Source organism: Cupressus sempervirens, chromosome 9 (genome assembly GCF_028749045.1).
Source record: "Cupressus sempervirens isolate cs-2001-9-10 chromosome 9, ASM2874904v1, whole genome shotgun sequence".
NCBI lineage: Eukaryota > Viridiplantae > Streptophyta > Pinopsida > Cupressales > Cupressaceae > Cupressus > Cupressus sempervirens.
In genome coordinates this window covers 704,915,098-704,942,394 of record NC_143126.1, presented here as the reverse complement: position 1 = coordinate 704,942,394, position 27,297 = coordinate 704,915,098, and the positions used below count along the sequence as shown (strand labels likewise).

Sequence of the window (27,297 nt, the reverse complement as noted above, 5' to 3'; positions counted from 1 at the left end):
AAAAAGATTCATAATCAAACCATATAGGCTGGAGCATCATTAATGTTATGCAGATTTAAATAAAGAGTGCACTGTGGGGTTGAAGGCATCCAGCATATTTGATAGAAAAAGATTCATAATCAAACCATGAAGTATAAATATTAGAGGCCAGATTATGCTCCTATTTTAAAAAATACACTTCCAGACATCAGTGATACCATTTTAGGAAGTGTTTGCCTTCATGATTTTTGGTCATCCTTTGAGAGTGAAGACAGGACTCCATTAGCTGGAAAGATCTTGGAAAGTGGTTTGGCTCGAGCAGGAGGGCACCCCATTTCAGTACAGTGTCCTGATCTAGTATTGGAATGTATGAAAGCCTACCATCCGAATACCCGGGAAATCATTTCATCAAACAATAAAGTAATTGTCTGTCTAGATCCTATCTCTATTGCTATTGCTTTCCGACTACCTACCAGGATGCAATATACCAGCGTCAATCTAAGAACTGCCAAGGAATATTTTATCGCAAATTAAACTCAATGTTTAAACACTATCGCCAGGTCATGGCTCTTGCAACCAAGGAAAGGGAAATCCCAACTGGCCAAGTCCATTCATAGATCATTGTTAAAGGAAGATGTGGCAAACATAGTAACTCTATTAAGTAGGATAATTGGTCTTCAATATTCTCACAAGTTTGAAGGTTGGATGTTTTTGATTGTCAACATGGTTTGTGAAGGAAAGCAACATATTGATTGGACTGAAATCATCAGCGACTCACTGTATAGACAGCTCATGGTACTTCAAGAAAATAATTACTTCTACATGACTTCATACCTTTTCTATGCTATTACAAGTACCAAAAGTTGGCCAAGACTTAATCGACAGGGGGTTTATGATGATGCGACTCTCATTTACAATCATCTTCCTTAGATTCAATATGATAATAGCCTGCATCATTTTAGAAGAGTGAATGATGCATTCACCATGCTGACTATAAGAGAAATTCAAGAGAATATTGAACTGAGAATTTCACCAGAAGTAACGATGAAAGTACAAAAATATGGGAGTGTTTTCATACAATTCCCAAAGTTTACTTATATCAAGTTAGCTATCTATGATGGATATCCACTGATGTTACCTAGGTTTGTTGATGATAAATTGGTCTTGATTGAAATGTGTAGGAAAATTAGTCAAATCAATAAACTTTGAGGAATAGGAGGATAGATGAAATACCTTTTCCTATTGGCATCGGATATTATAGTTGTGATACTGTATCAGATGCCAGGAACATAGAAAGATCTATTGCCACAATCAATTTGCATCCTTATACGATGTGTTTCCCTTATGATAGTAAGGGCTATGCAGTGAATGAGTTAAAGTTAAATCCCAGTCTTGGTCACTTTCCAGCTCTATAGGACTTTTGGGAGGATTGTGAAAATGATTTTGAAGTTAGGAAGAGAGATTGGATGTGGCTTACAGTACAATAGGTGATAGACTTCAAGCTGGATATCAATGTAATAGGTTTTGATGATGATGATGAGGTTTCTTTAGTTGATCCTTACTACTATGAGAAAATTGAATTGCTAGATCTCCCTCCTATTGATTGGTCAATTCCAGAGTTAAAAAGCTTGAAGGAAAGGACTACCTTTGTTCTTAAAAGAACAAGAGACTAGATCAGTAAAATCAGGGCGAAAAAGGTAACTAGTAAATTCCAAAATAAGGAGAGAAAAGATAATGAAGGGGAATCATCCCAGATGGCAGTAGAGGCAACTTCTAGTGAGAAAATACAATAACTAGATACAGGTGCTCAAGATCGAGATGAAAATCTAAGTGAGCCGAATAAGTTTATAGTCAAAAGAAGAAGAACAAAAATGAAAGGTAGAATGAATCAGGAAAGACAGGAATCCAATGAAGAGGATCAAAGAATTTCTCAAACTGTTGAACCTCATATCCCTATTACATCCCCTCACGATGTGGTAGTTCCTCATTTGAATCTCTCTCCTCTTGAGATGCCATTAATAGACATCACGCAATTGGACAATCAATTATCCAATTTAGAAGATTTAATGATAATTGCTGAAAATATAACAGGTGATGTGCAAGTTTCAAATACTACACATTCATGTTTCCAGAAAAATCTCCAGAAGAAGAAGAAAGTCATCCAAATGATCATGCCTCCATTTGATGTGATCTCTAGTTTACTTCAGAAGCCTCCTAAGGTGAAAAAGACCAAAGTGATGTCCAGGTTAGCTATTGATAAAACTTTAGGCAACCTATGCATAGAAATAGCCAAGCCTATAATTGAAAAGAATGTTGATGAAGCATCCAAGGCAAACTTCATTCTAGATAAGGTTGATCTTGGTCCATCTACTGTGGAAAGAGATTTTCAAAATTTTGAAGTAACTGCTGCCCAGATGTTACAAAGGGTGAAGAAAGAGAAAAGAACCCAGGAGCAACTCAAGGAACAAGTTCAGATGCTAGTATCTTACATTAATTCAATCAAAAATTCCTCTAATGACAAAGTAGTGGTTACTTCACCGATTTTAATAGGCCCTGATGGTATTTTAGATCATACTGTTGTTGAAAAAATAGACAAACACAAGTCACATAGTATGATGATCGAAGCTTAGATAAACAGGATGATAGAAGATGCTTCAAAACTTATAATCAAAGTGAAGAAGATATATGGAAAAGCCATCGAACAAATACATGAAATTTCTAAAGAGCTAGAAAATAGCAAAGAATAGAAATCCACCTGGAAAAAAGTAGCTGATGAATTAAAAGAAATGGCCAAGTTAGATACAAGCATCCTACTTCTTGAGAAGATTATTGTTGATCCAAGTGAAAACCAAACACATATCTGGAGTAAAAGTATTGGTTAGAAAATGATAAACATCAACAAAGGGATCACTAAGTTTGAAAAGCTAATAGCTTCTTGGGGGAAGTTGAAAACAAAAGTTACAGATGAACTAGTCTCTACTATCACAGGTGGGACGGTAGTAGGTGACCTTCAGCATATTGATTGCCAGTTTCTCCTTGATTCCTTTAGTGTCTAGATTCATTTAGAAATAGAGAACTGTGTATCAGATGCTGAAACTATGAAGAAGCTCAGCTTGGTTGCAGTCACTCTAGGAGATTGTAACATTTCAGCCTATCGACAACAATCAGAAGAAATTCAAGATAGATACTTCACAGCCAAACTTAGGATGGAAAATGTGTTCATTCTGAACTATGAATCAATGATGATCATCCTAGATGCTTACAGGGCTTTCCGGGATAGATCAATTGTGTCCAGATAGATAGAGTTAGTAGCTAGAAGATCAGTGATTGGATATGTACACATCTTTAGGAATTCTAGCTAAAAGTTTTGTTTTTGAAAGTCTTTGTTGTATAGGTTAATTTTATTGAGGTTAATTAACCTCCCCAAAATCACATATTTTGGAGGTGGTTATTAACCACGAAGAGGTAGTTATTAACCTCTATGTCTATATAAGAACTCCTTTTGGCTTTGTAAGGGGACTTTTTGGTTTTAAATAAGGGAACACTATGCTGAAATTTTGATCAAGAGATAAATTTTGGAAAGTATGTACAGTTTTTATCTCTAAAATTGAAAATTTTCTATTATCTTCTTGGTGCAAGGAAATGAAATGAGATGTGCTCTTGATTTCTTGTTCTAAAATCAAAATACTTGCAGTAGTAGTAGACATTCTCATGGTACTATGCGAATGTTTATGAATAATGAATGTGTTTGGCAAAACTGCTTACTTTCAAGTGTAGTTCTTGATCACCTTTGTTATCATTCTTGTTTACCCAAGAAAGTTGTGAGGTCGTGTGGTGCATTCATCCTAAACGGCTTTCTCTTGATCTTTGAAGTTTTAAATTCTTTATTTGAAAACCTTTTCAAAATTATATTGTACGAGGGAGCTGCCCCTCTAAATGTAGAGGAAGGCCACATACCAAGGGCCTATCCAACTGTTGGAGACATCAATTTGCCACACACTCCCTTGGAAAAATTTTACAGTGACAAATCTGTTTTCGAACAAAATAGTATCCAATTTCAACCATTTGCACATAGGGCTTTCGTATAAGATTGAAATAAAACAGAATGTAAAGTAAAATATTTGTAAGAGATTTAATCATCTTTTAAATATGTTATAACAATGTATCTTTTGTTGCATGGACAATGTTGTAAGGTTTGTATGGAATTCAAACATGAGTTGAATTTTATTTCTAGAAAGAAAATTGTCATCCATCAAAATGTTATAAGCAAATGACAATCAGTGATATTTGTTTAGGGATAGGATTTAAGGGATAAACTTAGTGACATTGATAAAAAATAGTTTCGCGTAATAATCTGGTTAGGATCACATCAGACATATCAAGTGAGTATCAAATGTTTATACAGTTTTTGACAGGATATGAGTATGAACCTTCTTTAGATGGCTTAGCAAGTGTATTCTACAAAAAGAGAAAGGAGGAAGCATGTAGGCAACAATTTAAATTTCATATTCATCTTTGATAGCCAAGGAACAGAAGTCATACAAAGGAAAGAAGGGGAACAAATAGAAAAGATAAACCTAACAGAAAAAGGTTTTAGAATATGACATCATTTATCTTAAATACTAGAAAATAAAATTAATTATTGTGATGAATTCGAACAGTTTACATATAAATGTAGAATATAAAAATATTTCCGAAAATAATTAACTTAAAAGAGATAAATAACGGTCTTGGAATAGATAAATAATGCTTGACAACCTCCAAATATTTGAACAAACTTGCAAAAGGTTGAACCAAGAAATTAGGAAGAACGTTAAGCCCAGGAAAGAAGAGCTTTTTATGCTGACTCGGATCTAGGAGTGTAAGAACATAGTTTGGATGGAGGGCCCTCTTGGGTGGATTGCTTCGGTTGATACATATCACAATGTCTTACATTAGATGATCCTTGCCTCCTTCTCTTCTATTGTCTTGTTGTTTATATGATACTTTGAGTTCGTGGTGAGGCTAGGCCTCTTTTTTAGGATACTCTCAGAAGATTTTTTATTTATTTTAATCTACCTATACTTATTATAAAAATAATACTCTCAACAATTCAAGTAATTTATTTAAACTTAAATTCACATTTTATGGGATATAGATTGGTTAATTCTTTCACGAGAAAATTCATAATCTCACCATAAAAAAGGATAAGGAGACGCAAGTGTAATATTGCTTAAAAGGAAAGGAATGTAAGACAACTCCAATTAAATGTGACTAAATAGACATATACCATAGAAATTTAATAGCAATATAAATTAGTAGTAAAAGGAATGAAAATAGGGGTTACACAAATATAACGTAATTGTTAGAAGTCGTCAAATAGAAGAATTATTGCATATGAAAAATACTATAGGAGACAATTTTCAATACACGTAGATAAAAATAAAATAAATCTTCTTTGTTTTATAAATATGTGTATGACTAATGTAAGCTGAAACACCTTTGGGGGTTTCTTTCTTTCTCATGTATGTTGGTGATAGAAATAAATGCATGAGTCTGTTTCTTAACAAATAAAACATATGTTTCTGAATGTCCAATTGATGAGATTTATAACTATGGTGTAAAAGAAAAAAGCTCACAACATTAATACTTTTTGAAATAGATCAAGGTGGGAAATATATTTAAGAAAAAATTGTGAAGTATTGTAGTGAAAATGATTATCAAACAAAATAGAGTTGTATCAAAAGGAAAAGAAAATTATAGTTGAATGTGTTAGAAGTGTGCTCAAAGAAAAAACAAAAAAAACTCCTAACAATTCACAGGCTGAAATTATAAGTACAACTATCTTATTTTAATAAAGAAATCCAACCAAGTTCTTAGAAATTGAAACTCCTTGTGAATCTTTCATTGATCATAAACTAATTGTTAGATATCTGAGTGCTTTTGAAAGTAATGCACTTTCCCTATATTCTAAAGGAAAATAGAAAGAAACTAATACCAAGTTAATCATACAAATTTTCCTTTGGTTATTGTATTGATCACATGACTTACCAAATGTATAATAGAGACACTATATTTCATGAATATAAAAATGATATTTGAAAGGAGGATAATTGAAACTTCATAACGAATACTTTGAGAGTATAAAAATGTAAATCAACAAATTGATATTCAATTAACAAGGCATAGTGGAACTACTTTACCAAGCAATGAAACACTAAATGGATCAATAAGACAAATCAAGTCCCTAAGTAGGTAGAGGAACTATGCATTAAAAAAAACAAGTAAACCATGTTTGATTAACCTCTAAATTTTGAAGAAATTTTTAATTATAAAGAATATATGTCTATTTTATGAAAGAAGTGTGTGATTTATAATGTAAAATGACACTTGGAAACTAAAAAAATTAATTGAAAATAGATTTCTTATAGGTTCAAAGTCATTGTTCAAGTTTCAATTTAATGTTGATGATACAATCAACAAATTTAAAGTGTGTTTGATTATAAAAAGATAATTACATTTAAGAAAGAAGTGTATTATAAAGACGTGTATCCTTATAGCTAAAATGGACAAGTTATTAGGCTTAAAATTACACTTGATACTAATCATAATTGGGATTCAGATGAGACAATTGTTAATATTTTCAAATGTTGTTTCACAAGAAGAAATGTATTTTGTTCAAGAAAAAGGTTTTGTAAAGCAAAAGGCAAGAATATTTTATGTGTAAGTTAGAAAACCATTATATGCTATGTAATAGGCTCCAATGTCATGATATATAAAATTGAGAGCTGATAACAAGAATTCATCAAGGAGTGATCCAAATTCGTACATAAAAAATGAGTATGTGAATATTGATTTGAGATTATTGCATGTTGATTCTAATCATAACAAGAAGTGATATAGACTTAATTGATGAAAGAAAAAGAGGTCTATCATATAAATTCAAAATGAGCATTGGTGTGCTAGGAGTTGAAGAATGACATGGAAAGATGGTAATAATTTGATTTCTCATAGTATGCAAAGAAAATGATTGAAAGGTTTAATTTATACCTAATTGCAAATAATTATGTACTCTATTAAAGCATAATGTTAAAATACATTATAGATGATTGTACAAAAATAATAATGACACCTCATATAGATAGATAGTCAAAAGTTCAAACTACTTGCCTATAAGAATTAATATCACATTGCAATGCCATAAATTGCATGTATCTTTAATAATGGCACCCAATTTTGTAATCGCACAACACTCATTTTCTAGTATGTCATAATCCTATATGAATTATAGGTCCTTTATTGATTTAAATTAATACTTTGAGTCCTCTTCCACTTTAATACACTAAGGCATTATTATTTGGGCCCTTAATTTTAGTTGTGCCCTTTACTTAAATTTATTATAAGCCCTTCCTCATTTAAGAGTTCAAGACATAGTTTCCCTAATCTAAACATCATATTTCTTTGTAGGTCAATGATTTTGGGGCCTCTAGACCCTATTATCTTGCATCCTTCAAATTTTGGGTGATTTCAATGTAGACTACATCAATCAAGACAACCTTGTCCTAGACTATATTAGCATGAGGCAACTTAGTCCCATGTCTTTTCCATAAAATTTTAGGATCATAATAAGACAATCTTACCCTATCTAGAACTACCATTAATGTGAATATATTATTTTTATAAGTAAGAGAAAAAGTGATTTCACTTTGAGATCCCTATATAAGGACTCCTTCTTAGTTCATTTCTACACCTCACAAGATCTCATTCTCATCTACAAGGTATCAAATTCAAGAGCATATCTAATTCAAGGAGCAAGAAAACTTCAACAAGACATCTTCAATTATTATTTTTATGATTTAATGATGTTTTATATCATGGTTTTGCATCAACACATTGAAGAATCATCTTCATAGAATTACATTATAAATTTGAGGTAAAATCATTTCGATTAAGCATTTATGCTTAAGGATTTTAATTAAGATTTATATTTCAATTCATGAGTGTTGTACTTTCTTTAGTTCCAACTCCCTCTTGACAGACCCAAACACCATTTTTCTTTTCTTGTGTGTAGATCAAGGTTTAGTTACAAGTCTTGATCAAGATACATCAAGAAGGAAGACAGACACATACCTAGATCTGTAATCTCATCAAAAAAACCTAGGGGTTGGCCCTTTGGGGTGACTTGTCCTCCCAAAATCAGCATAAATTTGCTAGGAACCCCATGAAGAGTCCCAAGACAATAGATTTTGAAACCTTTCAAATAGTGAATTGGTTTCTAGACTAGGCCACCTTGCTCAATAGTGTTATCTTTATGTCAATCCAAATTTCAAGCACAGACACACAATACAATTTCCCTTTCATTTATATATGCTCTACAGTTTTAAATTTTTTATAGCAATCATTATTAGAAGTTTGTCTCTAGATCTCAATTGCCTAATACTTCTAATCACCCTAACAATAACTTATAAGCACTTCTCATCTCCCCACCACTCACTTATAAACACTACTCACCACCTTATGAATCATTTATTAGAAGCAAAGAAATAGAAGCCCCCTCCTTGAGCAAAGTGTTAGTCAATCATAATTATCACTTGGTGGCTTTATATTCTAGTAATTCAAATGGGATATAAGCCTCCTCTTCTAGTTTACATGCAATACCTAGTGAGTCATATATCCCTACTTTACATACATGTATCCAACTAGCATTTATAGTTGGTTCACACCTTAACCTCATGAGACTCGTTAGAAAGAAACACATAAAGTAATTCAATACTTATAGGAAACTATTAACTTTGACATTAAATGTTGAGTTGACAAGTTATTCAAGTTTTGATCCAACAAGTGAGATCTCAAGATGATAGAAATCCTTTTTTGGAAATATCATTAATATAGGATCAAAATGATGTCTTGGAGTAACATGAAGTAATCGATTATTTTCTTGTCCTCCACTAAAGCCGAGTGTTTTTAGCATTACCTATGAAGTTGTTTAACTAAGCCTACTTGTGAAGATATGAAAGAAAAGAAAGGATGACTAGTATCTATCAAGAGTGACAATCAATGTTCTCAATCAAATTGGTAAACAATCCAATGCATATTGCTGGATCAAAACATATTGAAACTTGATATCAATTTTTACAAAAGAGATATCAATCGTAAAAGATAGAGTTGATGTATTGACGCACAAATGACAACATGGTTGATGTATTTCCTAAAACTCTTGGATTTTTGTAAAATGTTAGGATAAGCTAAGAGTCCAAGAAAATTTAGTTATTTATTAAAGGGTTGTGCTAAAATAATGAATAAATGATTCCTTCAACTGTTGGATAAGTTGCAAGTTCCAACAAGAATTATAGATGTATCACTAAATGTTGTAAATATATAAAAAGCTTATAGTATGATGTCACTTAGCTCCAATTACATACCATCTAAGGGTGCATGTTTTTATGAAAGTTATTGTGAATTATTGAATTTTAGTGAAACTATGAAATTGTAATTTCTTTGTTGATTAAATGTAGAGATAAACAGTTACATTATGAATCAAATTCCCATGGGGGAATCAAAGCCCTACTGGTATTGGGAGAGTGGCTCATTACAATTCTGGTGACATTAAATTCTTTTTCTCAATGCATAAGGGTCATTACACTAACAATCTCATGGAGGCTCAAGCCATTTTATATGTTGTGGAACAATGTTGTTTGCGGGGATGGTGCAAGATTATTTGTGAGTCTGACTCCCAAATAGTGGTGAACTTGCTTTCCTCGTAGGATCTTGAGGATGTTAGTTGGCAGCTGACCATTGTTTGTACCTCTCTTGAGTTCATTAGGTTTACTTACATTCATCGTGAATGGAACAGAGCTGCTGATTGTTTAGCCAAATAGGCTTTTGGTCATGCTCCGGGCTGAAATATTATGGATAGGGGGCAACTTCTCTTTGAGATGGTGCAAGAATTTGATTAACTTGTTGCTCAGGATAGAGCTCCTTGTTGAGCTCTCCTTGTTATAATCCTTTCTCTCTTAATAAATTTTTCCCCCTCTTTTTCTAAAAAAAAATGTAGAAATAAACATATTTGTATTTATATGTAAACAATAGTACTCTTATATGATATATTTTTAAATTTCTTTCTAAATAAAAATATGCTTTTTATTTTGGTTCGCAGACAATCGAAAAGATGTATGATGTCAGGATGCTTACCTGAATGCCGAGTCCAAGTGCATCAAGTTGCACTTCCATGGCAGAAGTCAGTGTTGCACCTTGTGACAATGGAATATTCTGCAGCCCTTCCAAATTGACGATGCTTGTGTGCCATGGAAGACTCTCCCATACCCAGTGTGATCTGAGATAAAAGCTTAAACTTTACAAGAAGCCAAGGGATAAAATAGGATGGCAACACGGCCTCATAGTTCTCAACACAAAGTTTTCCCTTGTCAGACCAAAACAAGTAAAACCCAAACGGTCTGTAAGGGCTCAACTTGATTGCAGTCTTCAGACCTTCTGTCAGTTTGTTTGTAGGCTCCATATTGTTAACAGTCATGAAGTTAACCACCACACAAGCATGACGCAGAACAGTGCGTAAATACTCATGAAAATCCACGCCTGCAGGAAGGTCTTCCTCCATGATTTCATCTGCATCATCGCCATTCATCAGCTCTGCGGATTTCTGCCAGTAAGACAGCAGGGCTTCCAAATGGGTACACACAGATTCACAAGGAGCCAGCAGAATTTTAGCAAAGACATCACTCTTGGAAACAACATTGAAGAAATGATTATCCCACCCCTGCCTCCTGACTGCCCTGGCTAGAATTTCATCTCTAATCAGGGGAAATCCAAATGTGATGGCAAAAACTGAGAAAGAACAGAACAGCAAGACAGAGTAAAAACACAAATATACGATTTTATCGTGGTTCACTACAAATTGTGGCTACGTGAGATCTCTTATTAATGTTAAAGTCTGAACTTTACATCACAGCTGTAGCTCCAGCTCTTCGAATACCATCTGAAATAATGAACCTCCAATACATATATATAGAATTTCAACAGAAATGAAGAGACAAATAATTTGAAGGAAACAATAATAAATGTGAATAATAAATGAAAGACTATTGGACTTCACATATATACCCAACAAAAACAGGAGGGCCTTTACCACATTTCTCCAAACTTGCAAGTGTGGCCAAACTAGTAATCCCACCTCCAATGTTGTGGCCTGTGAACACAACAGTTTTTCCTGTTGCAAGTGCCTCTGCAACCTGCAGGAACAAGATAAGGGTTTAATTAATTCCAAGTACAAATTCATAAGAGTCTTTAGAATTGAATATAAATGATAAAGCGAAAGTGATGTTGTCTGAAGATAAACTCAGTCATGGCATGACTACCAAAGAATGCTTGTCCCACCCCTGCCTACGAACTGCTCTTGCTAGAATTTCATCTCCAATCAGGGGAAAACCAAATGTGATGGCATAAACAGGGGCTCCCTTGCCCCATTTCTCCAAATTTGCAAGTGTGGCCAAAGTAGCCATCCCACCTCCAAGGTTGTGGCCTGTGAACAAAACAGTGTTCTTCGCTTCAAGTGCCCTTCCAACCTGCAAGAATAAGTTGAGAATTCGATTAAAATCCCAAATGATGAGCTAAACAATCTAAAAATGAATATAGATTGGAATAGCCTGGAAAGTTGCAATCTTGGTTGGAAAGATCATATCAAACACGTAGAGTAAGCCCATTCTGCCATAGCTACTAGTCAGAAATAAACTACAATGTTTTCTTAGCAATCTTCATTTCTAAAAACTGAAAATTGGAATATAAATGGAAGCCCTCATTCAAAAGGCTCTGTTTTCTCCTCGATCTGAAAAGTCAGACCAGGCAACTCGGCCATAGCTATTCTTGAGAATAGTCGCTACATTGCAATGTTTTCCCCTGAGCAAGAGGAATTTACACTAGTTGAGCCAGTCCTTTTGTATGTTGTAACCATTGCTGTAACTTAGGGTCTTGAGGGAAAGATTCAAACACATTTATTGAAATATAATAATCTTTAAACTCAGGATTTGAGCACATTTACTGCATTGTAATCCAAAGATTCAAAGAGGCAGTCAGAAAGCATAAATAATCATGGAATGCACTACAATGTTTCCCTAGCAATGTTCCCAACGTTTTTCCTTCATCAACATGAGGTTTCACTAGCTAGGCTGATTCTTTTGTATGCGGTAATCTACTAATCATTAATGAAACTCGGGGCACTGTAGATGGAAAGATTCAAACACACTGCAATAAAATCATCCTTATACTCGGGATTCAAGCATATTTACTGGATTCTAATCTAAAGGCTCAAACAGACTAACTGGATCTAATCTAAAGAGTCAAAACCCTTATAGTAAAAAAACATAAATACAATCTAGAAATGACTGATTTTGATGACTACAAACCTTCGTTTCAAGGTCGGAATTACTCCAAACAAGTAAAAAATTGTTGAGGGCCTCTTTGTGCACAAGTGCTTGTTGGGTTTTACCATTTGGTGGACTCCAATGTACCAGGGAACTAAAATACCCATTATTCTCATTGATTTCACACTCTCCAAATTTGGTGGTCGTTTGACTGAAGGCAGTGGCACCTAAAGACCCACAAAAGCCTATCATGACTGTGTCTCCTTTGCTCTCCTCAAAGTAATTGCCAGTCTTGGAAACAGCACATCTCACCTTCAGTAGATCCTTGTACCTTCACCCCATACAAACAAGAAGAAACTTGAGAAAAACAACAAAAAAATGCTTTAACAGAAAGCTTTACATACAAAATGGTCCTTCAGAAATGGCATTTACTAGAACATACTATCATAATGGTCAACTGAAGTTTCCATTATATGTTGTCTGAAAAAATGTATGAGGAAGCGAGAATTCAACTAATTAACTCAAGCAGATGGAAGCTCTATGAAGAGGGATATTTTATGAGGCACTGTCTAAGAAGCAACATATTTGCACCATGTTTAAAAACATATTGCTTACAAACAATGGTACTGTCTAAGCAGCAACATATTTGCATCATAGTTAAAAATATATTGATAATAAACAATAGTATGTTAGCAATTATGTTATTTAATTATAAGTGTTTGTAAATTACTAACACATATTAATACAATTGACTAACATACTATTGTTTGATAGAAAGCATAGCCCACTAGGGGGCCCTAAAAGAAAATAATAGTCGTATTTTGTGTTTTTTAATTATTCAGTTATTATTTTTAAAGTATTCAAAGAACAAAAAAGGAAAGTTTATTGAGATATCTTTAATTAGGTAGTGGGGATACTTTGACCTTCAATATTTAATTAGTTCTATAAAGAGCATAATTAATACTGCTAAAAAATGTTTTTAAGTGGCTAAGTCACATAAGGAGACAACAAAAATAAATAATGAAAACTAATGTATATTAACATTATTAGATTTCCACAATCTATTTGAAATGAGCTTTTGTTTCTAGATTCGATTTTGTATATTTTTTTAGCATCAATGTTTCAAATCACCCTCTATAATCCATTGTATTTTGCTATTTTATTCTTGCATGCTCTCATTCTGATGTTGGATCAAGGAGGATAATCTGAAACATTGATGCTAAAAAAACATACATAATCAAAACAAGAAACAAAATCTCATCTAATGTATAGTTTAGACTTCGCACTCGCGCGAAAATAGCTATAAGAGCTACTACTACACTTTCCCTAACATGCTTATATTTAAAAAGAATTATGTAAAGGTAAATATCATTATAATGATAATTGAAATTAAATTAAATATATTTTTCTTCTATATTTTATATTGTAGGTCTATATTGTTTATTTTTACTATAAATCAAATCCAATTTCTTCTATTATTAATTACAATTCAAATCCAAATTATCCTTAACCATATATAAAGTCATTGTTAATCCTAGCCCATTCCATAGCTAATTAATTTCACACATCGAAAATGAAGACCAAGTTCAACTCAATGATGCGATGATATACTATTAGACCTACAAACTTGTAATAATTACTTTCTATTGAAATCGGTCTTGAGCAAGGCCTTAAACTCTTTTAATCATAAGAATTCACTAATAAACTTTTACCAACTTGTTATCAAAGAAAGATAAAGCAATGAACAACATACACATGAATACTTAATATGGTCAAGAGATTCATAAAAGTGAAAAAGAATGTCGACATCGTAATATTACATGAAACGAAAGTTGTTAGTTTCTCCCTAGACATTAATCTTGCCACAAAACACTCTAAAGCAGAAGGGGGAAACCATTTTGATCTGCAAGAAAAGGGCCAAATATATGATCAGGTCAGGTTGAACTCTCCATGTAACCAAGTTGTGTGGATCGTGATGAACTATAAAGATCAACACTATGGAGGTGATGTTGGAATACTTTAGAATAACTAAGAGGGGGGAGTGAATCAGTTATCTAAGGTCCAAATGTATAAATAAAACTTTTCATAGCTTAGTGAACACATAAAACATTTAGCTTCATGCATGCATTCATAAGATTATGCAATCACTTAAAACTTGTAGGTTATTGTAAAATCAACTTGCAGAAATGTAAATATAAAACATAACAGATTCATCAACACACTTGACACAATAATTTATGTGGAAACCAAATTTGAGAAAAACCGCTAGTAATATGCTACCCTTTTTCACTCCTCTGAAGTGATGCATTGTGAAAGGCCAACTCTATTAAAGGTTACAATACACATTGTTAAATGTGACCCTGTTAAAGGATTTCAATCATCCTATTAGGAGTGAGCCTTGTTAGAGGACTTTAGACCATTCACTTGGAATGTCACCCAGTTAAAGGATTTACAAATGACTATTAGGTCAACCTTAGTCCAAAGGATTTACCCTAGACTGATATTATTATTAGAGAGTAATAGTAAGGCTTTGATCTGATAACAACTTACAAATCCGTTTGCAAATTACTAATCATTGTTTCAGTCCTCTATTATGCTTGGCCTTCACTCATTGTAGCTCTGATAGCTTGTTCACCCTTCAAGCATTCATATTCTTAAGCCTTCTTGCTTAACATGCCATTCCAGACTCTTCTATTAGGTCACTTGATGAAGTGAAATCCTTGACTCCTTGTCTTCCTTAGGTTCTCACACATGAAAAACTTTGCTTTTGACCAGCCATTCCCATAAATAGAAAATTAAGATCATTTGTCACTCATTCTCCATCATCCAATTTAGGGTTTGGATGGATTAGGTAGGATACAATGAGTCTACCACACATTCCATATCTCTTCTAGAAATATCTACTTGAATCCAATTTGAGTTTGCCTAAAAATGGTTTACCTTGAATTATGTGCCTCCAGCTCATCAATCTTATCTTCCACCTAGTTCACATAACCAAGAAAATAAACTTGTCGGCTCAAAACCATCGAAATCATGATCTTTAAAATAATGCAACAGCTCAGCATTATCTAACTTCTGATGCTTGACACCCTCTGTAAAATCACTCAGCACAAACTAAAGTTTACTGGTGCTCGACATCAACTAAACTTTACTCGACATCCACTATTCTACTCGACATACACTAGAATAAGCATTTACTCGGCTCCAACTAATTTTTTTCTTGGCTTGCACTAACTTTTCTCGGCACCTACTATCCACTCGGTCAAGCTTTGTAGACAAACTTTCTGTAACTTGTTCTTCTAAACTTTCTTAGTGTAACCAGCCTTTGTAACCTTAACTAGATTATCAATACATCATGTTAACACTATCTTAACTAATTCTTGTACTCCTTTACATAATCAGAACTCAACCTCTCCTCTAGGTGCTATTGTTACATCCTTTTATCAAATCATCTCCATCAATCAAATAAGTGATAGTACTTAAATCATAAGCAATTGTCTTAAAAACAAATAGCTGGTTTGACATCAGTGACAAAACAATGATTGAAACAATGATCTCCCTTTGTAACAATCTCCTTCTTTGTACTATTTTTCAATCTATTATCAATAATCTCTCTCTTTGGCATTGATGGGAAACCAAACTAATCAACCAAACTGACTAGGTTAAAATGGTAAGACAATACCAAAAAGAAAATAATTCCTTGCATTGAAATCTCTCCCTCTTTCAACAACTTCCATCTTCTAATAGGTTGCAAAACTCTTCCTTATAACTCTGTCATAATTTCTTCTTATATATCTCCCTCTTACTAGGTAGATGTTAGGATTTCTCCCTCTTTGTTCTCTTGATCAATAACTATCTCCCTCTAAGATGAAAATTCTCTCCAATGAGCATTCCCTTGATTAGAAATTATCTTTCCTTTGATGTATTTCTCCCTGTGATTAGTAAAACTCTCCCTCTTTGACAACAATGCCAAAGACTTATCATCTTAACATGCAGATATAAGCTCCACCAGTTTCTCCCTCTACCACCATACTTGTGACTGATCTAAAGTGTCAACTCCTTGATTACTTTAGGTAGCACCTAAAGTAAGATCCTTTGTATTAATTTGTAACATATGAACATCAACTTGTTTGATGCAAGCCACTCCTCTTTTTACTTAGCCTTTGATCACCCCTAGTTCACCTCTTAGATACTCATGAGCATCCTTAGGCAATACTTTTATGAAGATATCAACAATTTTCTGTCTTGTATAAACATATTCCATTTTCACTTCTTTATCTTGAACTAATTCTCTCAAGTAATGATACTGGATTGCAATGTGCTTAGTTTTTGTGTGCATCACAAGATTCTTTGATATATTGATAGCACTTGTATTATCACAATAAAGTGTTACTAGTTCTGTGATCTCTTCCTTCATACCTTGGAGTAATTGTTTGATCCATACAATGTTTGTACAATTTATAGCAGCAACAACATATTCAACTTCAACAGTAGATTGTGAGGTGCAGTTTTGTTTCTTGCTAGTCCATGTAACCAACCTCTTGCCTAAGAAAAATGCTCCTCCACTGGTGCTCTTTCTATTATCAATGTTTCTAGCCAAATCAACATCAGTGTAGGCTCTTAATTCAAATTTCTCATTTTTCTTATAGTATAGACCATACTCCTCTATTCCTTTCTAATATTTTATTATTCTCTTTATAGCCATCAAATGATTCTCTCTAGGATTAGCAAAGAATCTTGCAACTATCCCTACAGATAATGCAATGTCAGGTTTGTTATGAACTACATATTGTAATTTTCCAATCATAGACCTGTACAATGTTTTATTCACCTCAGCTAAATCATCATTCTTTGACAACTTGTGTCCTATCACCATAGGTGTACTTACTAGTTTGGAATCCTTCAATCCAAAAGTTTTTAGTATTTCATTGATATATTTTGACTAAGTGATGTATATACCATATTTCATCTGATATACTTGCAAACCCACAAAGAAATTGATCTCTCCAAACATAGACATTTCAAATTCATGCTTCATTTGATTTGCAAAATCCTTACATAAAGCATCTTGACCTCCAAATATGATATCATCAACAAAATTTTTAGATAACAAAATACCTTTGCCTTTTTTGGTCTTCATGTATTAATTTTTGTTATCATCAATCCTTTCAAATCCAATCTTCACAAGATAATTATGAAGTCTCTCATATCATGCTCTTGGTGCTTGTTTTAAACCATGAAGAGCTTTGTGTAATCTACATACCATGTTCTTATTGTTAACATCAACAAATCTTTCTAGTGGTTCTATGTAAACTTCTTCTTCTAATATGCCATTTAGAAATGTAGATTTAACATCCATTTGATAAACTATGAAACCTTTGTATGTAGAATAAGCAAGTAATACTCTTACTCCTTCCAATCTAGCAATAGGAGAAAATATCTCTCCATAGTCAATTCCTTCCTCTTGTGCATATCCTTTGCAAACTAATCTTGCCTTATTCCTTGTTACTTCACCATTTTTATCTATCTTGTTTCTAAATACTCATTTGGTGTCAATCCCATTTTTGTCTTCTAGTGTAGGAACTAGAGTCTATGTTTTGTTTTTCTCAATTTGTTTAATCTCTTCTTCCATGGCTTGGCTCTAGTCTACATCTTCTAAAGCATCTCTCACTAATTTTGGTTTCTTCATACTCAGTGAACATGTATCATTTCTCAATCTATTTCTTGTCATTGGTCTAGCATCTTTATGTCCAATAATTTCAGAGGAGGAGGATGTTTCTTGACATATTTGGACAATCTTGGTTTAGCTCTAGTTTCTTCATTTTGTCTTTCAACTTTAGAGTCACTATGTACATCTCTATCAAGTAGCTCAGTATCTCTTTCATGTACACTGATCTCAAAATCAGAATGTGCTTCAACTTCATTCTATAACGTGACATCTGAATGCAACTCAACATTCATTGTAGGTGACTTGGTAGTCACTAAAACTTGTTGTTGGTTTGTAGCTTGATTTGTAGCATCTTCTTCAGCAGGCATACCTTCATAAAATTATGCAAATGATTCGTATTCTTCTAGTTCTTTCATAGGTTCAGCCTCATATACTTTTGTATATTCATCAAAATTCACATTTACACTTTTCACAACTTTGTTAGTGTTAGTATTTAAACACTTATAAGCTTTACTTCTTGTGGAATTTCCTAGAAATATATCTTCTTCACTTTTTGCATCTAGTTTACCATTCCTAAAAAATTTAAGAATGTAACATTTGCTTCCAGTACCTTAAAGTATTTTACATTGGGTTAGTATCCATACCATAGTTCAAAAGGTGTTGAATGAGTACCTTTCTTAACTTGTACACCATTCAAGGTATAGATAGTTGTACTTACAACTTCTCTCTAGTATTTGAAAGCAACATTTTTCTCCATCATGAGTGTTCTAGCATAGTCCATTATAGATCTGTTCCTCCTTTTAGACATTCTATTTTGTGGAGGGGTTCTAAGGAAAAATGTCTATCTTTTGATTCTTCTATCATTACAAAACATCTCAAACTCATTTGATGTAAATTATCCTCTATTAGATCTCAAAAATTTCATACTTTTACTTGTTTCCTTATCAACTCTTGCTAAGTACCATTTGAACATTTGGAAAGCATCAGATATCTATTTCAAAAACATAATTGTCATCATTCTAGAATAATCATCAACAAGCAGCATAATGTACTTATATCCTTTGTAGCTTTGCACATCAATTGGACCACACAAGTTAGTATGAACAATCTCTAGTATTCCTTTAGAAGTATGAGTTTTACTCTTAAAACTTGACTTTTTCATTTTGCCTAACTAACATTGTTTGCACATTATATTATCAAGCTTCTTCAACTTAGGCAAACCTCTAACTTTTCTTATGTTACTAATACTGACCAAGTTGTCAAAATTGACATGACATAACCTGTTGTGTCATAGTTGTACATCATCAAATTTTATAACTAGACAAGTAACATCCTCTATATCAAGATAGAATAGATTACTCCTAGTTTGATCACCCTTTACAATCAATTTTTCATCAATGTCATATATATTAGCATTCTTTTTTTCAAACTCAACCCTACATCCCAAATTATTTAGTTGTGACACACTCAACATAGTATAGTTAAATCCTTCAAGATAGTAAGCATTGTCACATAAAATCTTATCTATGAACTTGATAGAACCTTTTCTTTTTATCAAACAAGGTGCATCATTACCAAATCTTACACTATTTCCATCATAAAAATTCAGGGTAATGAACTTACTTTTGTCTCTAGTTATGTGATGTGAACACCCACTGTCAATGATCCATCTATCATTCTTGTTCATGCAAGTCAGAAGTAGAACTGCCTCATCTTCATTAGATTCATCCTTCATTGCAAAATACACCACTTCATCATCATGTTCATCAGATTCATCTCGTGTTTCGTCTTCAGCAATATAGCAAGACTTCTTGCCTTTATCTTTGGAGTCCTTGTTGTCTTCATCTCTTCAAATCTTGTATTTGTCACCACCTATGTAGTTCTTCTTCTCTAGACATCTAGTAGTAATATGACCAACCTCATTGTAATTGGAAGAAATGATAGATAATTTACCTTTGAACTTGCCTTTACCTTTGTGGAATCTTCTTACCAGTAGTGCTTCAATTTGTTCTACATCCTCCTCATTTGTATCATTGTCACTAGACACATAATTTGTCTTCTTCTTTTTCTCATTCTCATCAAGTTCCTTTAATGACACCTTAGCTTTGAAAGTAGATTCAATATTTTTAGGTTTTTAATTATCAAAGTTAGACAACTCAAAAGTAGTGAGTCTACCTCCCAGACCTTCAAGTGATAGTTTATTCCCTGGTATACATCTCAATTCTTAAATTTTAGAAACTCTAATAGCATATATAGGCAAAAATGTCCTTAAAACTTTACTTAGTACAGTATCATCATCTATATTACTAGTAGCTCCTCTTATTGCATTAACAACTTCTTTTATCCTTTCAACATATTGAGCAATATTTTCACCTTCTTCCATTCTCATATCATCAAAATTACCTCTAAGACTCTAAGTTTTGGCTCTTAGAACATTCACATCTCCTCCATAGATAGTGGTTAGGGCATCCCACATTTTATTTGCACTATCAAGACCTTTGATACTATCAAATTCGGCATAGCTTAGGGCAGAGGCAATCTCCAACATTGCCTGGTTATGTTCTTTCTTATTTTTCATATCCTTAGCAATTGGGGCACCAGCATGATCAATATGCTCAATAGTAATGGTAGATTGTACATGATCTCCAAATCCTCCAAGGTGTAGATTCAAACTTTTCCATGCAGGAAAGTTATCTCTATTAAGCTTGGGTACATCTCTTTTTGACATCTTGATCTTTGTGCTTCTAGTACCTTCAAACTAGTCCTCTTAAGCAAATAACTTTGATACCAATTGTTGGAATACTTTAGTATAACTAAAAGGGGGGTTGAATCAGTTATCCAAGGTCTAGATGTATAAATAAAAAATTTCATAGCTTAGAGAACCCATAAAACATTTATCTTTATGCATGCATTCATAAGATTATGCAATCACTTAAAACTGGTAGGTTACTATCAAATCAACTTGCAGAAATGCAAACATGAAACATAAAAAATTCATCAATAGACTTGACACAATAATTTACATGGAAAACCAATTTGGAAAAAACCACCAATAACATGCTACCCTTTTTCACTCTTCTGAAGTGATGCCCTATGAAAGGCCAACCCTGCTCAAGGTTACAATACACATTGTTAAATGTGATCCTATTAAAGAATTTCAATCACACTGTTAGGAGTGAGCCTTGTTAGAGGACTTTAGACCATTCACTTGGAATGTCACCTAGTTAAAGGATTTATAAATGATTGTTAGGTCAACCTTAATCCAAAAAGTTTACCCTAGACTGATATAATTATTAGAGAGTAACAATATGGCTTGGATCTGATAACAACTTACAACTCTATTTGAGGATTATAGATCACTATTTTAGTCCTCCATTCTACTTAGCCTTCATTCATTATAGATTTGATAGCTTGTTCACCCTTCAAGAATTCATATCCTCAAGTGTTCTTGCTTAACATTCCATTGCAGACTCTTCTCTTAGGTCACTTGATGAAGCAAAACCCTTGACTCCTTGTCTTCCTTAGGTTCTTGCACATGATAACCTTTGCTTCTAACCAATCATTCCCATAAATAGGAATTTAAGATCATTTTCCACTCGTTCTCCATCTTCCAATTTAGGGTTTAGATGGATTAGGTAAGATGCAATGAATCTACCCCACATTCCATATATCTTCTAGAAACATCTCCTTCAATCCTCTTTGAATTTTCCTAACAATGGTTTACCTTGAATTCTGTGCCTCCGGCTCATCAATCCTATCTTCCACTTGGTTCACATAATCCAAAAAAATAAACTTGTTGGCTCAAATCCATGGAATTCATGATCTTTAAAATAATATAATAGCTCGGCATTATTTAGCTTTTGATGCTTGGCACATACTACATTGCTCGGCATCCTCTATAGAATCACTCGACATATGAACTGAAGTTTACTAGTGTTCGACATCAACTAAACTTTACTCAGCATCCACTATTCTTCTCAACATACACTAGAATAAGCATTTACTCAACTCCAACTACTTTTCTTCTTGGCTTGAACTAACTTTGCTCAGCACCTACTATCCACTCGGTCAAGCTTTGCAGAAAAACTTTGTGTAACTTATTCTTCTAAACTTTTTTTATTGTAACCAACCTTTGTAACCTTAAGTAGATTATCAATACATCATGTTCTCACTATCTTAACTAATTCTTGTACTCCTTTACATAATCATAACTCAACCTTTCCTCTAGGTGCTATTGTTACATCTTTTGATCAAATCCTCTTCATCAATCAAATCACTAGTACATTTGACCCCATTTTTAGACCAAAATTTTTGACCATCTAAAAAAATGGGGTCAAATTGGTCGTTTTATGCAGACAATGTATATAATTTTTTTAACTAGAAGCCCGTGTTGGTCAAAATTTTGACCAACACGAACTTACACTTTCCCAAAATTAAAAACAAGGTCTTTGTCGCACCCTAATTTCAGTCTTGTGTGATCGGAAGAAAGGCTGTGTGGTTAATGTTTGTTGTATACTGCATTTTGTGGCGCCATTACATGCAGAGGAAGGGTTTGAAGATTACGTGCCATTAGCATTTTACTGTGTGAGTTCCAGCAACATTTGGCAGCTTCAGTGCAACCTCTGCCAAAATAGTAAGGTTCTATCTCTGTTATATCTCCTTCTTTTCATTGTTCAGCACATCATCTTCAATGTGATTGGAATTCGTAACATATAATTTTCCTTAGCGGCTCCCACCTTACATGCCTTGCGTGAATGTTCTGTTTATTGGTTTGGGAGTTTTCTTTTCACTGCTAGACACCTCTATTTTAAGCTGTGATCTTCTAGCCATTGGCTAGCTTCATGGTGGATTCCCCAACTGCGGGTTTGATGCTTTGGATTGGCATGAAAGGTTTTCCAAAGCTTTAAGAGATGCAAGCTTTGATTCAAGTTGCCTCGATTTCAGGATGTCAACTAAAGCCTCTATTACATGTGCATCAATTAATGACTCTCTACAGCTATCATCAAGATCAAATTTTGCAAGAGCTTTTGCCATTTCCAATTTTGATTCAGCTGACCCCCTACAAAGGCGATCAACCACTGGCTTGCACCAGTTTTCCATCACCATAGCTTTAATGTTTTTTGGAGAGTCTGCCAGTTCATCTAACATTTGTTCAATTTCTATTCCCCTGTTTAAGCATCCATCACCTACATCATAATGAAAAAAGCTATTGAGATAGTTGATAATGGATTATTTGCTTCTCACAATTACATAATAATTTCTATTCAACACTTATCCATAAAATGAGAATCTTCCAGTTCAAACAAGCCTTCAAGCAATTGTGATACTGGTGGCCCCACTATATTGGCTTCTCTTTTGACTATAGCTCCTCAATTATTCAGTGCCTCTTTTCCCTATGTTTCACTTTTAATTGTTTTCATAAAAATTAAGCTTGTACAGTCTTCAAGAAACCATTTAGCCAATGGGTGAAAGAATGGCAAAATTATAGAAAAGAGACAGTTCAAATTAATTCACACAATTAAAGCTATGCTAGAGTTTGTGTAAACTAATACAACAATTATGTACCCCATTTTCTTCAATACAGATTCTATTCACAAATAAAACTTATCTGCATCAATTGTACCTTTGTTTATCCAATGTGCTCACAAGTTTGAACCTCTTCACATTGATGCTGGTGGCATTCATGCCAGATCACTTAATGTTGATAAAGTTATAGACCCTTGCTAGTGTAGTCATGGGTTTTGTCTCTTTTAATATGTGTAGAGAATCCTCTTTCATTAGATAACAACACTCTTATGATCTCAAATCAACCCATCAATGTAGAGCAATTAGTTAGACCCTAGAGTGGGTCCAGCTATATGTAACGGATCACTGAGTTGGGATAACTCATCATCCTATTGAAGATATAATGCAGGGTGAAGGCTTGGATAATTTTGTTGATGCTCTTGTTTTAAAACGGGAAATGGATGCAATTGCATCTTTTACTGATACCTCTTGATACTGGTAAATTCTTCTCATAAATTTCATGACCAGGCTACAATTTTTAATAGTTCCAGCAATGTCTTGAGGATCAAATCAATTTCTTGGCACTAACTTGTACAATTCCACATTTTAAATTTTTTGTAGCATTTATTGTATCACTAAATATTTACACTTTAATCAGTTAGCTTTGATGTTATGTTAATAATGGCATTAACTATGTTCTTATCATTTCTATTTCTATCCTTGGAGACTCAAAAATGGAGGAAATGGAAATACTCTTTAAGATATAGGAAAATATAGTAAATAACTCTCCTGGAAACCCATTTCATGTCTTCAAGCACACAAATAATTTGATAACATTCACTTCTGTCAGTAAACCACCTATATCTGTAGATAGAAGTGAGAAAAACAAAGTCGAAGGCCCCAAACCAACACTTTCCTTATTCGTAGGCAGATCTATGTGACCAGATTCTCTATAAGCCCTTTAGAAGAGGAAACACTTAGTTTCAACCATGGAACTAGACTAGGGAATGTACAGTGAGACAGGACTAGACCAAAAAAGCCAACAATTCATAGAATCAGAACACTACAAAGCAACAACCTTCGAACATGGAGAAATCTGATGCAGTTGTTCAAGGTTATTGGCACTTGCAATAAATGCTTTTCTATAAAATTTTAAACATGGAGAAGGTTAATATGGCATTCTTCTGCGGACCACAAGGGGCATCCTTCTTACTTAAATTTAAATGGTGGCAGAGTTTAGGGCAGTAAACATATGATAGTCCTCAATACAAGAAAAAAACCCTAATCCAGTAGTATCCAGCCAGGTATATCTTACATCAATATAACTTCAACTTTCAGGGGATGACTACCAAGTTATTACACAGAAAGTTCCAAGAATGTTGATACATATAAAATATATAGATTTCTTCACTGAAACATAACTAGGACGGAGAACTCCTCAACAACAAATATGCCAGACAATAATCTAGACTATAAAATCATTGTATGTGGGGATTGTTGATGTGTGTTTTATGACCATATTAACCGTAGAATAAAATATTGGAGTATCTTATCCTCTCTTGATCAAAATTCCATGCATGCTAAGGTTGCATAGGCTCAATGGTAAATGTAATATGTTGTAGGTTATGATCCAACAATAGGTTATGTTCCCTGTAGGTTTTCTAACAGTGTTATAGAACTAATTAACATCATTAGTTACATCTTGGGGTTTGATCCAATTTTCGTTCATTCTTAATCCTTGCAATTATCTTTTTCAAATCCAATTTCCATTTCTTTTCTTTTTTTCTCTTCAATGTTAGTTTGTGTGAGTTTTGATGTTTTTTCTTCTTCTTCCTCATTTTCATATTTTAACTTAAAAATTTCCTACCTTTATCTATCTTCTTCTATTCTATGACCTTAGCTTTCTTGGGTCTTGGGCCTTATGTGATGCAGAGAATCTACTAAGTGATTCAAATTTGCATGTTTCATTATTCTTCTTTGCAAAAATCAAGTAGAGATTCACAAGAACTTTTAATTTGTTGATGACAATAATGTCTCCAATACAATACAATAGCTTAATTGTCTCACTCCTTTTCCAAATTTTGAATTGAGAATTAAAATATTTTGAACTTTGAGTAGTCAAAATTTAAATGGACTAAATGACAATAAATAGATTGTAATGCAACTGACTACTTAGAACATCTTTCTATAATTGTTTCCCATCAAACAATAAACTCTTTCAGCAAAGTCCATTTCAAATTCATTATGTCCTGTAATTCTATCAGTATAATATAACCATTAAGATTTTCAATGGCATGGCTTCTTCAATGACATACCTCTGCAAAATGGATTGCTCTCGGGTCCCTCTAAATGGCGTCACTGTCATTACAAACACACATTCAATTTACATATTGTGACCAATCTAAAAATCCCTTCAATGCAATCTAACATCCATACGAATTACAAATGATATTTGTTCCCTTTTTAATTGTGACTGTGGCAACAAGTCTCTCGAAAACGTTCAACCATCTTTCGTTATCTGGCTACACTCAATCCAATATGCATAGACCGGTTTGTCTGGAACTATTTTGGGTTTCAATGCATAAGAATGTTTAAGACTTAATCATTGCTTAATCAATTTTAAAGAGAAACCCGATGTATCACACTAGACTATTGCTGTTCCCAAATTGGGACTATTTAAATCTGGTGTAGAACTAAAACCAAATCTTGAAAAAGAAACCGGTATCATAAAGCATACCCCAATTTCATATTCAAACATTTAACTTCTTGAAACCAATAACCGATACCAAGAATTGACTTGGAGCAAAACAAAATTGAGATCTTTGAAATTGTATTGTAATTGGTGATGACTTCAATCACAACTCTCTTTTAAACTATTGTTAAACCATTTCATACTCATCGTGACCAGCCACCAAGGTAAGAACAGAGAAATTATAGATAGATTTAGTATCTTCAAACCAAATAGCAATTAGCGTAGGTTTTGAATACAATATAGTTCCATAAAATTTGTTTACTCCATCTATGATGATTCAAAAATTTAAGAACATAGAAATGTGCATAAGAACAATGAAGAAACAAAAGATCTAAATAGAATTAAATTCTACCATTATTCCATTCCCAATTACATTGTTTATCCACTTTCCTTGATTCTCAAATCTTCTCTTACTACCACTATTCAGAAAAATTATATATATTCCTCTCGGGTTTCTTTAATTACATATATCTAAAGATATTCAAAAGAAGGTAACCCAATAACTAATTCTTAAAACTGACTTTTAACTTCCCATACCCAACTCATTATAATTCTAAATATATTAAAGATACTAGTAAAGTATCTTGGAGTTTATTCAAAACTCTTAACTTATAACCCCCAATTACATCATTAAATTAACTATATAAAACTAAGACTCATCCCAACATTATTAAAATAATCATTTAAAGTGCATTAGAATCCCAGATCTTGAAAATAATTGGAATCTCTGGATGCCCCTGTATCATTATGCCTTTGCCTTCTTCCTTGTAGCTCTTGTAGGTCCCTATTTAGCTAGTTTTTGTAGCTTAGCAGTAGGAGGAGTCCGATCTCCTTGTAACCTCGTGAGGTTGACGAGTAACCTCAACTTTTATTGCCAAAATATCAGGTGTGTCTACCACCTCTACACTCTTCGTAATGTTGTCCTTGATTGGTTTTATGCTTGTGCTTCCCAATTGAACCTTTATTGAAACGTTGCTTCCCTTCTTCATCACTTCCCATTATTCTTTGATAATGCCCTCCTTTTTTCTAATATTTTCCAA

General features: G+C 33.4%; 1 pseudogene; it reads right to left on the bottom strand.

Moving 5' to 3' along the window:
- The window catches only part of LOC149540675 (protein EDS1B-like), a 37,523-nt pseudogene extending 14,693 nt beyond the window's left edge, over positions 1-22,830 (bottom strand).
- Between the last annotated feature and the right edge of the window lie 4,467 nt (positions 22,831-27,297).